The sequence below is a fragment of the Sus scrofa genome, chromosome 12 (genome assembly GCF_000003025.6).
Source record: "Sus scrofa isolate TJ Tabasco breed Duroc chromosome 12, Sscrofa11.1, whole genome shotgun sequence".
In the NCBI taxonomy this organism is placed as follows: domain Eukaryota; kingdom Metazoa; phylum Chordata; class Mammalia; order Artiodactyla; family Suidae; genus Sus; species Sus scrofa.
The window spans coordinates 19382061-19395990 of record NC_010454.4 but is presented as its reverse complement, the minus strand read 5'-3'; the positions used below and the strand labels follow the sequence as shown (position 1 = coordinate 19395990).

Below are 13930 nucleotides of genomic sequence, written 5' to 3'. Positions count from 1 at the left end.
TAAACCCCCAAAGTCTTCCCAGCCTATTGCCCCCGTTCCTGGGGCCTCCGTCCTTGAATCTCACGGCCTCTCCCAGGGGCTGCTAAAAGTCTAAAAGTCTGAGTCAGTTCCTGAACCTCCCTCCCCCAGGCCCCAGTTGTAGGAAGGGGTGCGCCTGAGCAGCAAGCCAAGCCCTATTCAGTCTGGACCCAGATTCTCAGCCATGGGCTGGTCTGGGGTCTGGGCAGTGGCCAGCCCATGAGTGGTCATTACCGCCGAGGCACAGGAAGCTAATGCGGGTCCCCCAGGCCCCCACCTCCATGTGGGCAGTGAATGGCCCTGGCCCTGGGTAAGACGGTATCAGCAGGCACCTGCCCACTCCTTGCTGGGTTCCCAGGCCCCTGGAGCCCTCTTGTAATAGAAGCCATTTGCCCCATAACCAGTGGGTGACCAGGTTTTTAATCTTGGAGGCCTCTTGGATCTCAGCTGGGAAGTGGATTTGTCCAACGGGGAGGGGAGGGCCTGTCTGGGAATGCCAGAGGGCTTCTCAGCGGGAAGGGGTCATCTGGAGGAATATGCCTCCGTTCCAGACCAGTCCCACCCCAGCCCTCCAACCTCCCCCAGCCACCTGCCCCCACCACACTCCCTCTCTGCTCCTCCATGGCGTCTCCAACATGCTCAGCAGTTGAGAGTAAACAAATGCCTGAATTCAAAATCTACGTGGCTTATTTTGTTCTAACTCGGGTACATGTCAAATTGGAGTGTCTCTTGGCTGGACACTCATCCCCCCTTCTTTTGAAACTGTCTCTCTGGCCTACTGCTGGTCAGCACCTGCCTGGCAAAGACCCTCTCCCTGGCCACTGAAAAGCTGCCTCCTGTCTGTCCGGGAGGATGAGAAGAACACTGGAGTGACACCTGCCTACTCTTTGCCACAACTTGCTGTGTGACCTTGGGCAAGTCACTTCCCCTCTCTGGGCCTGAGTTGTTTTTTTTTTTGTTTTTTTTTTTTTAAGTTTTTTGTTTTTTGTTGTTTCTTTTTTTTTGGCTGCCCCGTGGCATATGGAGTTCCCAGGCAAAGGATTAGATCTGAGCCACAGTTGCGACCTATACCACAGCTATAGTATCCTTTAACCCACTGTGCTGATCCAGGGATTGAACCTGTGTCCAGGCGCTGCAGAGATACTACCAATCCCATTGTGCCACAGGAGGAACACCTCTGGGCCTGAGTTTTAAAAAGAGGGAGACAGACTTGGAACTTCTGGAGTGCTCAGGATGTACTATGTTCTTGACATGCAGGGTCCCCACAAACCCTTGCCAAGGACCCTGTGACACGATCTTCTTATTCTCAGTTTACAGGGGAGCGGACACCTCCTGGGAGCAGGTAAAGCAGTTGTCTTGGGCCTGAGAGCAAGTTGGTTTAGGGCCGGGATCTGAAGCCAGGTCTCTGGGACACCACTGCCTGAGCCCTTGCCCCTCCGCGGTGGCCTCCAGGGGATCCTGAGGACGCTTCCAGATTAAAGGTAGAGAGCTGAGATTTCAGCGCCTTGGGTCCTCGCACCTCCTCGGTGGCCCTCTCGTCCTGACTGCCTAGTTCCTTTCTGCTGAGATTGTTTCTCCCAGCTTGTCTTTCCCACGTCTGGGGTGGGGGTGGGGACGTGCAAGCTGCCCCAAATTTCACCTCGGAGCTTCCATTCCCTGATCTATAAACTCAGCTTCCAAGGGAGGGCTGAACAATTCAGATCCTCAGTGAGAAAACCACGTAAACCAGAGCCCATGGTTCTTGCAGGGGTCAGATTATTTTTCACCTTCCTTTGCTTACCACCCGCCGTCCCCCCACAAGAAGGGAAGTTACATCGAGGCAGGAGCTTGATCTGGTACTTTCACTGTTACATCTTCAGCATCTAAACCATGCCTGACACCTGCAGGCTTCAGTATATATTTGTCGACTGGATGAGTGAATGGTTTCTTGTTTGTTTCTTTGTTTTGCTTTGTAGGGATGCACCTGCGGCATATGGAAGTTCCCAGGCTAGGGGTCGAATCCGAGCTGTAGCTGCCAGCCTACACCATAACCACAGTAACTCGGGATCCAAGTCATGTCTGCGACCTACATCACAGCTCACGGCAACGCCGGATCCCTGACCCACCGAGCCAGGGATCGAACCTGCGTCCTCATGGATACTAGTCAGATTCACTTCCACTGAGCCACAATGGGAACTCCCTGAATGAATGTATTTATAATAACTGCACAGCTAGCATGTCTGGAATGTTTACTGTGTGCCAGGCACCCTGTCCATCTTCACAGCAACCCCCTGAGGAAGATAAATCATTATACCCATTTTACAGATCAGGAAACTGAGTCACACAGAGAGTAAGTTGCCTCACATCCTAGGGTCTGGCTTTGAACGTCTGCCTCTCTGATTCTAGTGCTTATCAGATTGCTTTGCCGACTCAAAAGTACGCTAAAACTCAAGTGGCTTATGTCAACAGAGCTTCTCTCAGCCTTGCTAAGCCCTGGACCTCTGATATTGGCGGAGCCCCATGTGCAAGCTGACCTTCTCCCGGGCCACTTGCTCTTGCCAAGGGGAGAAGCACTGAGGCCCCACAGGAGCCCAAGTGCAGAGACCTGGATGCCTTCCCTCTCATGGGCATTTGTCCAAAATTGAAACCAAACACTTTAAAATAAAAGCCATATTAAAAAACAACCCCACATTTCTACCTTAAAATATTGTGAGCCAAGGAGGGCAATTAGCAATTATGCTATATTTTATTATGAGCAGATGGAATTCTAATTGGACTGATTTGAATTCCACACACCTCCACAGATTGTTTTGGGAATTAAGGTATCAGTTGTATCGGTAATTATGGTTTACCATTAAATTACCCCCCCACAGAAAACTGTTAAATTGTCGGTGACGGTGCTTAAATTTAGCCCAGACCCATGTCTTCCTATGAAGACTGCGCGAGTCAATACAAGCCACCCGGAAACCACTGGGTGCCCTGTGCCAGGCGGTAATTAGGGGTTGAGGTTTCCAAAGTTTTACCTGAGACAGCAGGGACAAGCCCGGGGCTACAGGACACTCACGTGGAGGACTTGGTCCTCGCCCCCACCCCACCCCCCGCCAACCTCGAGCTATGCAGGGCCAATGCCTGAGCTGCAGAAGGCATTCTGACGGCTACCTTTTTTTTTTTTTTTTTTTTTTTTGGCTGCCCCAAGGCATATGGAGTTCCCAGGTCAGGGATCAGATCCGAGCCACAGTTGTGACCTATGCCGTAGCTGCGGCAATGCCGGATCCTGAACCCACTCTGCCAGGCTAGGGATCAAACCTCGAACCGCATCCCAGTGCTCCAGAGATGCCGCCAATCCCATCATGTCTCAGCGGGAATTCCGCAGAAGGCATTCTGGAAGGCAGTGTGGTTCCAGCTGATGAGTGACACTCTGGGGAGGTGTACCGGTGTCGTAGGAGCCCCCCGGGGCAGTGGGGGACCATGGATGGCTGAGGAACACTGCAGTCAGATACTCTGGGATCATCTCTTGGAGCCTCTGTTTCTTCATCTGTCAAATGGGTATACCCCCCTGCCTCATGCATGGGTTGTTGTGCAGACTAACTGAGATTTACCCTGGTGACAACATCGCTGGTCCCTTTGCGATGTGCCAGCCACAGGCATTCGTCTTTAATCTCTATGATAAACGCATGAGTTGGAGAGACATGCTCTATTGGGAGGAGTGTTTGATTGCAAGTCGTACTCCTGGATTCCAGCGAACATAAGCAAACTGGGAACTTACTGGAAGGGCAAGGGGGAGCTCAGAGAATGGAGAGGAAGGCTGGACAAGAGGCTCAGAGCAGACAGGAACGGGGATTGCCCATCACATTCTCCTGGGTGCCCCAGTGGAACCACCAAGCTCCAATCACCTCCCATATCCCATCCAAGACCCAAACTGACCCTGCAGAGGCCCCTTGGCCCCGCAGGGGAAGGGCCGTAAGACGAATCTCCCAAAGGGCAGGCGTCTGGGTTTCCTGTTCCTCAAAACAACACAAAGAGTGGTGAGGGCACCATGGGATGCTGGGGAATGGATACAGGACACATTTTATAGACCAGGAAATCTGGGGTCGGAGCTATTAAGCCACTTGCCTAAATTCACACAGACAATGAGTAGCAGAGTTGAGACTGAAATCCACGGCTCTCCTAGAAAAGAGCTTCCTCCCTTCAACCCCCAATCTGGACCAGACTTCAGCATCCCCGTATTGTACCTGGAGGTCCCATGCAGAGGTCTGGCTCCGGGGCGCCCTGCCAGGGTGAGAAGGCCTCAGGATGGAGGAGCAGCTGCCCTCGCCCAACACACAGGGCCAGCCTGTCAATGCGGGGAGCTCCTCTCTGGGCTTTCCATGCGCAAAACACGCGGCTGTCAGGAAGCATCAGGCAAGACGACATCAGAAGTCGTTTCAGGTCATGCCCCTTCTGGCACCTTCAGGGATTGACATATGGCCTTTGGTTCAAATCCCGGCTCTGCCAATTCACTAGCTGTGTGACCTTGAGCAAGTCGCTTGACTTCTCTGGTCTTCAGTTTCTTCATCCTCAAAATTAAAAAAAAAAGAATGCTTGTCTTACGGGCTATTGTGAAGATTCAAGGAGCTAATTGATGAGGCGGTCCTGTTTAAGGATTGGCATTTACTAAATGTTCAAGAAATATTAGCTGTTTTTACTGCCTTGTGATTCAAGGCCTCCTCATCTCTGACCCAGACCACTGCAATAGCCTCCAGCCTATCTGTGCGCCCTACATTCCCACCACACCGGCAGCCACAATGGCCTGAGCATCCTCCGACTTTGCCGTGCCTCTGTGCCTTTACACATGCTGTTCCTTCCGCCTGGAATGCCTTTCCCTTTTTTCCACTCCGTTGAGTGCATCTACCGTCTTTCAGACCCAGCTGGACAGTAGTTTTCCTGTGATGCTGCCCTAACAACTTGGCCAGCCTGCTGTTCCCTTGACCCTCAGCCTCTTTAGTGCAGCTCTGCCCGCACTGAGGATAAACTGGGACAATGCCTGAGAAAGACCGTGGACGGTGCCTGGCATGGAGTGGGTGCCCATAAGTGACAAACATGGCTGGGAGTGCGTTCCCACCAGCCTCCTTGCCGGGCTGGGGCCTGGCTCCCTCCCATCCATATTCTAGCACCAGGATAATGCCTGGTACACTCTTGGTAACTGTTAGACATTTGTCATTTGGGGGGCTGCTCAGCATCCCGCATTGGGGTGTGGACTCTCCCATGGGCCTAGGGGAAGTCAGGGGTCCCGCCACAGAAGTTGGGGAGCCCAGCCGCATTCTCCCACCTCTGCCTGGAGTTGGACATGTGATTCAGGCTTGGCCAACCTGATGCTCCTCAAACTGGGCCAGAATTCACACTGGCCAGTGATTTCCAGAGCAGTGACAGAGATGGTCAGTAGGGGTGGTACCTGGACGGTACCTCCCAACCCAAGTCCCTGCGGTATGACACCAGCTTGTTTCCTGTTGCCTGGCCTCCTTTGCCATCCCATCCCGGTGCCCAGCCTTCTGGCGGATGCCTGTGCTCACTAATATCCTTCCAATCAACTCTTCTGCTGCGCCTTAGCCAGCGTGGGTTTCTACCACTTGCAAGCAAGAGCCTGGTCAGGTGTAGGCGGAGTTGGATGCACAACTGAAATTGATCAGCGTGCTTTTCTGCGCAAGCTCGGAGAGGCAGGCCCTGGGTGGGGTGCCGCCTTGTTCGAGTGATGCGTAAGACACGGGCAGCACCCCCGGGGTCCTGATGTATTGGGGAGACAGACTCTGCGACCATGAACAAGACGATGAAGGGAGGCTGGGCTTCGCTGAGCCTTGCAGACCCTTGGAGGAGAGGACCCTGAGTCACTTTTGGGTGATGCCATCAAAAGGCACCAAATGAGTTAGACTGTGAGAACTGGGGACAATGTTTCGGGTTAGGAACTAGAGCTGAAGGGGCTGAAAACGGCTGAGTGGGGTGAGGGGAAAGGATGCCTGCCAGCAGGCAGTGCTTGTGGGAAAACACAGCCCAAAGTAAGAAAGGCCCAACCTAAGAGCAGCACCCACATCCCCCAGTTCACACCCATTTTCACCCAGCAGGGAATAGGGGGATGCCCGTTACCAGTATGGAGTCCCCTGATGTGTGGGCTTCTGCTTTATTTTTATTTTTATTTTTTTGGCCACACCCAAGGCATATAGACATTCCAGAGCCAGGGTTGAACTCTTGCCACAGCAGTGACAGTTGCCGGATTCTTTTTTTTTTTTTTTTTTTTTTTTTGTCCTTTGTCTTTTTTGTTGTTGTTGTTGTTGCTATTTCTTAGGCCGCTCCCGCGGCATATGGAGGTTCCCAGGCTAGGGGTCTAATCGGAGCTGTAGCCACCGGCCTACGCCAGAGCCACAGCAATGCAGGATCCGAGCCGCGTCTGCAACCTACACCACAGCTCACGGCAACGCTGGATCGTTAACCCACTGAGCAAGGCCAGGGACCGAACCCGCACCCTCATGGTTCCTAGTCGGATTCGTTAACCACTGCACCACGACGGGAACTAGTTGCCGGATTCTTAACTGCTAGGCCTCCAGGGAACTCCTGCGGGCTTCTGCTTTGCTGAGGCTCATCAGGGAGGGAGCCACAGTGCCAGCACCATGAGCTCCAGGCAGCTGGAGGAATGGTGGCTTCCCTCTGTCCTCCTCTCAGGCAATGGCCAAGAACTTCAGCTAAGGAGACATACAGTCAGGGGCACAGCTGGATCCTGGGACCCCTGTTGGGAGTTGGGGTAGAGGGGTGATTCTGAGCGTGACACCCTTCAGGGATAGCGTGGTAGCTTTCCAGGAGACCCTGGGGAAGCAGGCTCTGGGGACAGGAGCTGTGACCTGAGGGATCAGAGCAAAGCACCGTGTTATCTGGCTCTGGACTCTACTTGGCGGGTAACGGTTTATCCCAGGGATTTTCTGACTCCCTGCCCTGCCCCCACCCCCAACCCCTGCGCCCCCTGCCCTCACTGTCAGATGTCAGATGTTCAGATCTGTGTCACTCCCAAGCCTCCTCCTCACTGTCCAATCCCCAGAGTCCCTCCTGCCACGGCCCCCTCCTGTCCACTTCTGCATGGTGCCGCCTTGAGAGGAAGACGTGGCTGCATAAAAGATACTTTGCCAAAGGCTTTTGGGCCTTAGGGACAGCAAGGATGTGGCCGACCCATCCAGAACTTGGTCTTGTCAGCAGAGTTGGGACCCACGTTCTCTGAGTGGCTCGTCCCAAGAACACATGGGTTATTATCGAAGAGAAGAAGTCAGGTTTATCTTCCCTTGGCCCAGTAGTCCCTACAAGTGCTTTCTTCCTACGGGGTTGTCGAGAAAGTAACAAAACTGTCCAGGAGGTCAGCTGAGGTGATACTAAAAACAGTTGTGGGAGAAATGACTTCAGCCCATGGGATCGTTGGGGTGTGGACAGCCAACGTTTTGTCTTCCTCTCCCAAGTCTTGGTCTTTGTCAATAGAGAAGATTCCGCCATCACTTAACCTGGCAATGACCTGCCTATATTGAGGTAGACGGCTTTTCCTATGGCAAATCCAGCCACCCCTCCTGAGTCTGTCACTGAGGAGTTAGCTCTGCGTCACAGGAAACAACGAGGACAAGAAGCCAGAGGTGCCAGTAGCTTCTGTTTCATGGTAAAGCTGGCTCAGCAAATCGTGCTGTTTCAAGGCCTAGGCTGGGCCCGTTCCCAGGTGGCCGTGGCAGGAGGAACTCTGAGGAGGGACAGTGAGATGGGGGCTTGGGACAGATGAGACAGGAGAGGAGGTCCAACCTTCAGGAAGTTGGCCCTTCCAGAAATTACTGACCCTGGGGTGAAGGCTGTCCCAGCATCCACCCCTCCCGGGCCCTTTTCACCTGTATCTCTACCCCCCCCCTCCACTGGGAGCTCCCCCCAGGGACCTGCTCTCTGACCCCCAAGGCCATGCCCTTTGTGTGTGGGTGGGGAAGCATGGGTGCACACATTTGGTGAGCTCCTCCTCTTGAAACAGTAAATCATCAGACACAACCCTTTTGGAAATCAATTCGGCAATAATACCGAGTGACATAAAAATGTTCATAGCCTTTGGCCCAATAATCTACCTCCTGGGAATTAATCCTAAGGAAATAATTCATCAGGAAGCGAGGACAATTCTATACCTACAAAGACATTTACTGCGACGTTATTTATGAGAGGGAAAATTGGAGCCAACCTAGGGGGATGGTCCTCTAATTGATGGCACATCCATCCAATGAAATACTATGATACTAGTGAGGACGGTAAATTGGAAAATTGTGTAACAACAAGAAACAGTATTCGGGAATTAAAAGCATGTGAAAAAGAGAGCACAGAACTGTATATATGCCATGATTATCGCATTATGTATGGGGGTGAAGATCCACCTCAAGCTAGAGAAATTAAAATAGCTGTTGTGTTGCTTATAGAGGCTGGGGCCATCGGTGTACCCATACTTCACCTGTCCTCTTCCATGGATGTAGAGTCCTATTGAGAAAGCATTTTTTAAAAAAATCTTTTTAGGAGTTCCCGTCGTGGCGCAGTGGTTAACGAATCCGACTAGGAACCATGAGGTTGCGGGTTCAATCCCTGCCCTTGCTCAGTGGGTTAACGATCCCCGTGCGCTGTGGTGTAGGTTGCAGACGCGGCTCGGATCCCGCGTTGCTGTGGCTCTGGCGTAGGCCGGTGGCTACAGCTCCGATTAGACCCCTAGCCTGGGAACCTCCATATGCCGCGGGAGCGGCCCAAGAAATAGCAACAACAACAACAACAAAAAGACAAAAAAAAAAAAAAAATCTTTTTAGGGTCGCACCCATGGCACATGGAGGTTCCCGGCCTAGGGGTCGAATCAGAGCTGTAGCTGCTGGCTTACACCACAGCCACAGCAACGCCAGATCTGAGCCGTGTCTGCGACACAGCTCCCGGCCACGCAGGATCCTTAACCCACTGAGCAAGGCCAGGGATCAAACCTGACTTCTCAGAGATGCTAGTCAGATTCATTTCTGTTGAGCCAGGACAGGAATTCCTCCCAGAAAGCATTTTTGTCCCCCCGGGGTTTTGCCTTTTTTTAATGCCTCATTGGAGGTGGCAGAAGAAGCCCATCTGGGACCAAGCCTTGGTTCCCTACCCTCTTCCTCCCTCCTGCCCCCCCCTTCCTCCACCCCCCCCCCGCCCCAAAAGAAGATGCTGCAGATCCCCCAAGTTCCCATGGCAGAGTCTCCCACTTTGCTCAGAGCTTTCGGTGGCAGACAGAGCCTCGGGGCACTTTTTCATGATCATAATTCAAATTACCTGTTTAAGTCGGTCAAATGAAAAAATAGCCCCTCCGGCCGCACGCGGGCCCGCGGGGGCGCCGGGAGCGCCGGGGCGGCTGCAGCGCGCTCTCCGCGGCGGCCAGGCCCTGAGCTCATTTCCTGGGGCGCGCGCGCCGAGCTATTTCAGCCTGGCGCTGTGCAAACAGGACAATTTACTGCGGCCAAATGGGGCCCAAATTACAATCGTATCACAGACAAATATCCGCCACCCCAGGCCCCCAGAGGGGAGGAGGGGCCTCTCTTCCAGCGCGGGGGCTGCGGGCGGGGTGCGCGGGGTCAGGCGGGTCCACGGGACCTCCGTCCCCATTGCACCCCTGTAGCATTTGCAGGCCAGCTGTGCCCAATCTCTGGCAGTAGGAAAGGCGACCCCAGGAGATCAGTCCAGTCTGGGCTCCAGTGCAGAAAACCTCGCTTCTTGGGGGGGGGGGGGGCAGGAGAGGGTCTCTTTGATTTAGGGCTGCCTTTTATTTGGCTCTTTCTCTGCACTTAGGATGAAAACATCCCTGCATCCAGCCAGTCCGGGGATCAAAATTGTATCTCCTGGTTTAATACCTCTCTATCACCCTTAGAGAAAATTCCCAAATCCCTAGCCTGAGGGTCAACAGAGCACCCCTGTCCGGGCCCAAATCCACCTGGACAGTGTTAGCCCCACCCTGACCCACCCTCACCTCCCCCCCCAGTCACTGGGGCTTTTTCACAATTCCATGTCTGGTCAGTTGCCTTTTCACTCCACCTAAATGTTTCCTGTTTTCTCTTCCCGGTGAGCTCTTGCTCATCCTTCAGGATCCAACTCCTATGTCACCTCCTCCATGAAGCTCTCCTTGCCCTGCAGGCTGTCAGCCCCTTTCCTCTGCTAGCACCATGCAGAACTATATGCTACTTCTCCCAGCCTGTAATTATTTGCTTGCTGGCCCTGGGCTCCACGGTCCCCGTTGCTCAGAGATAATTCCCTCCGCCTCCCTGGAGAAGGATCCAGCTTCCCTGATGCGCCAGCCTCACTCAGGCTTGGCCATGTGACTTGCACCAGCCTGTGAAGTGGGACTTATGAGTCAGTGAGAAACAGATGCTTCCAAAGCCAAGTAGGGTTCACCTTGCTCTCTTTTCCCTCTACTGCAGAGGACGGCAATGCCCCTGCCAGAAACCGCGCTGCCAGCCTGGCACTGGAGTAAAGAAAGTGCCGAGGGAGGCAGGAGCTGACTCATGACACACATGAAGTGTGAGAGAGAAAGGAACTTGACTGTGATGCTTGAGGCCTCATTTATTTGGAATCATTTGTTACTGCAGCATGAACCAGCTGATTTTTTGTTTTTTTGTTTTGGTTTTTTTGTTTTTGTTTTTTGTTTTTTGTTTTTTTTTTGGTCTTTTTAGGGCCGAACCTGCAGCATATGGAGGTTCCCAGGCTAGGGGTCTAATCAGAGCAACAGCTGCCAGCCTACACCACAGCCACAGCAACGCCAGATCCGAGCCGCGTGTATGATCTACACCACAGCTCAGGGCAATGGTGGATCCTTAACGCACTGAGCAAGACCAGGGATCGAACCTGCATCCTCATGGATACTAGTCTGATTCGTTTGCTCTGAGCCACGATGGGAACTCCATTGACGAGCTGATCTTGACTCCTGTAACCTCCGCCTCACTTCCCCAGCTTAGCCAGCACAAAATCAAGAATCTCATCTTACTCACATTGCAGGGTGGGCCCTCAGCCCGTGTTCTTTGAATGGGTAATAATATTAACAGCCAACGTTTGTTGAGCACTGATGGTGTGTTGAGCGTGATGCTGTCCCCTTGCCAGGTCACACCTTTTCATCCTTTTAACTGGACCAGATAGTGGAAAATACTAGAATTTGCAACTTATACTTGAAAATTGCTAAGAGAGTAATTTAAAAAAAAATTTTTATGATAGTTGATTTACAATGGTTTGTCAATTTCTGCTGTACAGCAAAGTGACCCAGTTATGTATATATATACATTCTGTTTCTCATATTATCATCTATCATGTTCTATCACAAGTGATTGGATATAGTTCCCTGGGCTACACAGCAGGATCTTAAATGTTCTCACCATACCCCCCCCTACAAAATTGTAATTATGTGAGATGATATAGGTGTTAAGTAAATTTATGCGGTAATCATTTCACAATATATCTGTGTGTCAAACCATCACATTGTTATATGCCAATTCTATCTCAAAAATACCAAGAAAAAAGATTGAATATATATATATGCATATATATATATTTTGACTACACCCAAGGCATGTGGAAGTTCCAGGGCCAGGGACTGAACTCATGCCACAGCAGCGGCCTGAGCCTTGGCAGTGACAACGCCGCATCCTTAACCTGCTGAGCCCTCAAGGAACTCATAGACACACACACATGTATTTAAGATTTCAAATGCCCTATAGAGAATCCAAGAGAGGGAATTAGGAGTCTGAGCTTATTTCAAAACCCCAAAGCTAAAATCTTTTACTTCTTCCTGACCTTCCTGGCTTGGGAATTCAGGCAGCCTCTTGGGAGCTTCCCCTGCCTGTTATAAATTTCTCTACAAGTCATCCATTCAGCCCTCGCTGATTAAGTGCTGTGCCCCAGGCAGAGGGAGAGCAGGAAGGAGTAGGGTCCATCTTCAAGGGGCTCAGAGTCTATAGGCAACAAAGACCTGTTAATGAATTAGAGCTCAGCGGTGTGCTGAGTGCTGTAATAGCCATGGCCATGGGCTGTTGGGAAAATACAGAGGTTCGAACCACCAGCTCTCAGGGGAGGTCCAGGAACGTAGAGTTAAGCTGAGCCTTGAAGGATGGAGAGGAGTTCCTTACATAGAGAAGATGGAGCAGTGTCCTTAATATGCTGAGAGTCAGAAAGTCACGTGCTCACCAAGCTCAGGAGCCGGGCAGGGGGAGTCGGCCGCAGGAATTGTTGGAGGCAGTGAATTAGAAGGCCCACATCCTGCCCACACGGCCTTTGCTGGGCAGATGGCCTGGGCTGGGGTCAGCCTCCATTTGCTCCATTGACCAGCTGCCTTGTGCAGTGCACAACCCCCACAACCTCACGTGGCTGCCCCAAGCTGGTGATCCGCTGCATCTTGCCCTGCTGGAAAAGACAGTGTGGTTTTGTCACATCTTACTTTTTCAAGAAAAGTCAGAAACCCAGAATTTGATGTGAAATTTTCCAATTTGTCAAACGCTGTCGAGGCCAAACAATATCCAACCTCAGACTAGACCCACTCTGGAGTCCCAGTTTGCAGCCCCAGTGGGAACCAATCCCAGGACACATCCTGCTCTTTCTCTTTCCCTTTTGTACCACACAGCACAGTCCTTTGCTGAGATTTGATGGGGGGGAAACACGATCACTGATGCAACTCCCACCATGAGCTGCTGCAAAGCCCTGGCAGAAAGATGAGATTGGCCTCAGAGCAACATGGGGCTGCCTGGCCGCGGCCACTCCCTGAGCCTGGTGGGTATACCTTAATTTTATTGATGCATCTTGTTTTGAGAGCCTCTCCTGCCCTCTGGGCTGCCCCCACCCTCACCCCCCACCCCCACTCCCACCTCCCTGTTTGGCTAATGATAAGTGACAAGCAGTGGACATTATAAATTAAACTGCCCCCGATAGCCGGTGGTAAAACAGAAGGCTTCACGCAGAGGAGGCATTCAAAGCATTTGTGCCGTGTGCCCCCCACCCCCCACCTCCCCACTCTCCCCACTCTCCCCACCCCTGCTCAGGGCACAGGCCCCAGGCCCCAGCTGCCGAAGCCTCTCACAACAGACCTTCCGGTCTCTCTGGGCTCCGCTCTGTCAAATGGAAATCAGCAACACAGGCCACAGAGTAATTAAACCGCTGGCATTCTTTTGACAAAAAATATTTCTCTTGGGATATTCCCACAGGCCACTGAAGGACTGTCTGGGGCCTGCAAGCTCCCAGCTGAATATCAAGGGAGTTTTGAAATTGGCCTTGACTCGGGATCAAAAGGGGATGGGAGTTCGGGGTGTGAATATGGGGGTGGGAAATGCATTATAATTAAATTTATCATTTGGTCTTTCAGCTTGAAGCACCAACACCTGCTTCCCCAGGACAAATATGGACAGAGAATAAAGAGAGACCTTCGAGGCCTGTTTATTTATATTTCTATTGTTTGTTCACTGATGTGTCTGTAGCACCTAAACGGAGCCTGGCAAATAGTAGATGTTTGATAAATATTTATTGACTCATCAGCTGGAGATGTGTTGATATTTTTTTTTATTTTTGTTGTTATTGGTTTTATAGCAGCACCTGCCACATATAGAAGTTCCCAGGGTAGGGGTTGAATGGGAGCTTCAGCTGCCAGTCTCGGCCTCAGCCACAGCAACACTAGATCCTTAACCCACTGAGCGAGGCCTGGTATCAAACCTGCATCCTCACAGAGACGATGTTGGGTTCTTAACCTGCTGAGCCACAGCAGAAACTCCATGAAACCAGTTTTTCTTTTTTTTTAGGGCTGTACCTGCGGCTTATGGAAGTTCCCAGGCTAGGGGTCCAGTCGGAGCTACAGCTGCCAGCCTACACCACAGCCATGGCAACGCGGGATCCTTAACCCACTGAGCAAGACCAGGGATCGAACCCAAATCTT

At 52.0% G+C, this 13930-nt stretch overlaps 1 long non-coding RNA gene across 1 annotated transcript in view; it reads left to right on the top strand.

Moving 5' to 3' along the window:
• Nucleotides 1–13536, top strand: part of LOC106505423 — a 32825-nt gene extending 19289 nt beyond the window's left edge. Inside the window, exons 3-4 of the long non-coding RNA XR_001299854.2 lie at nucleotides 12632–12777; nucleotides 13367–13536. This is a non-coding gene — a long non-coding RNA (uncharacterized LOC106505423). The remainder of the gene's footprint in view (nucleotides 1–12631; nucleotides 12778–13366) is intronic.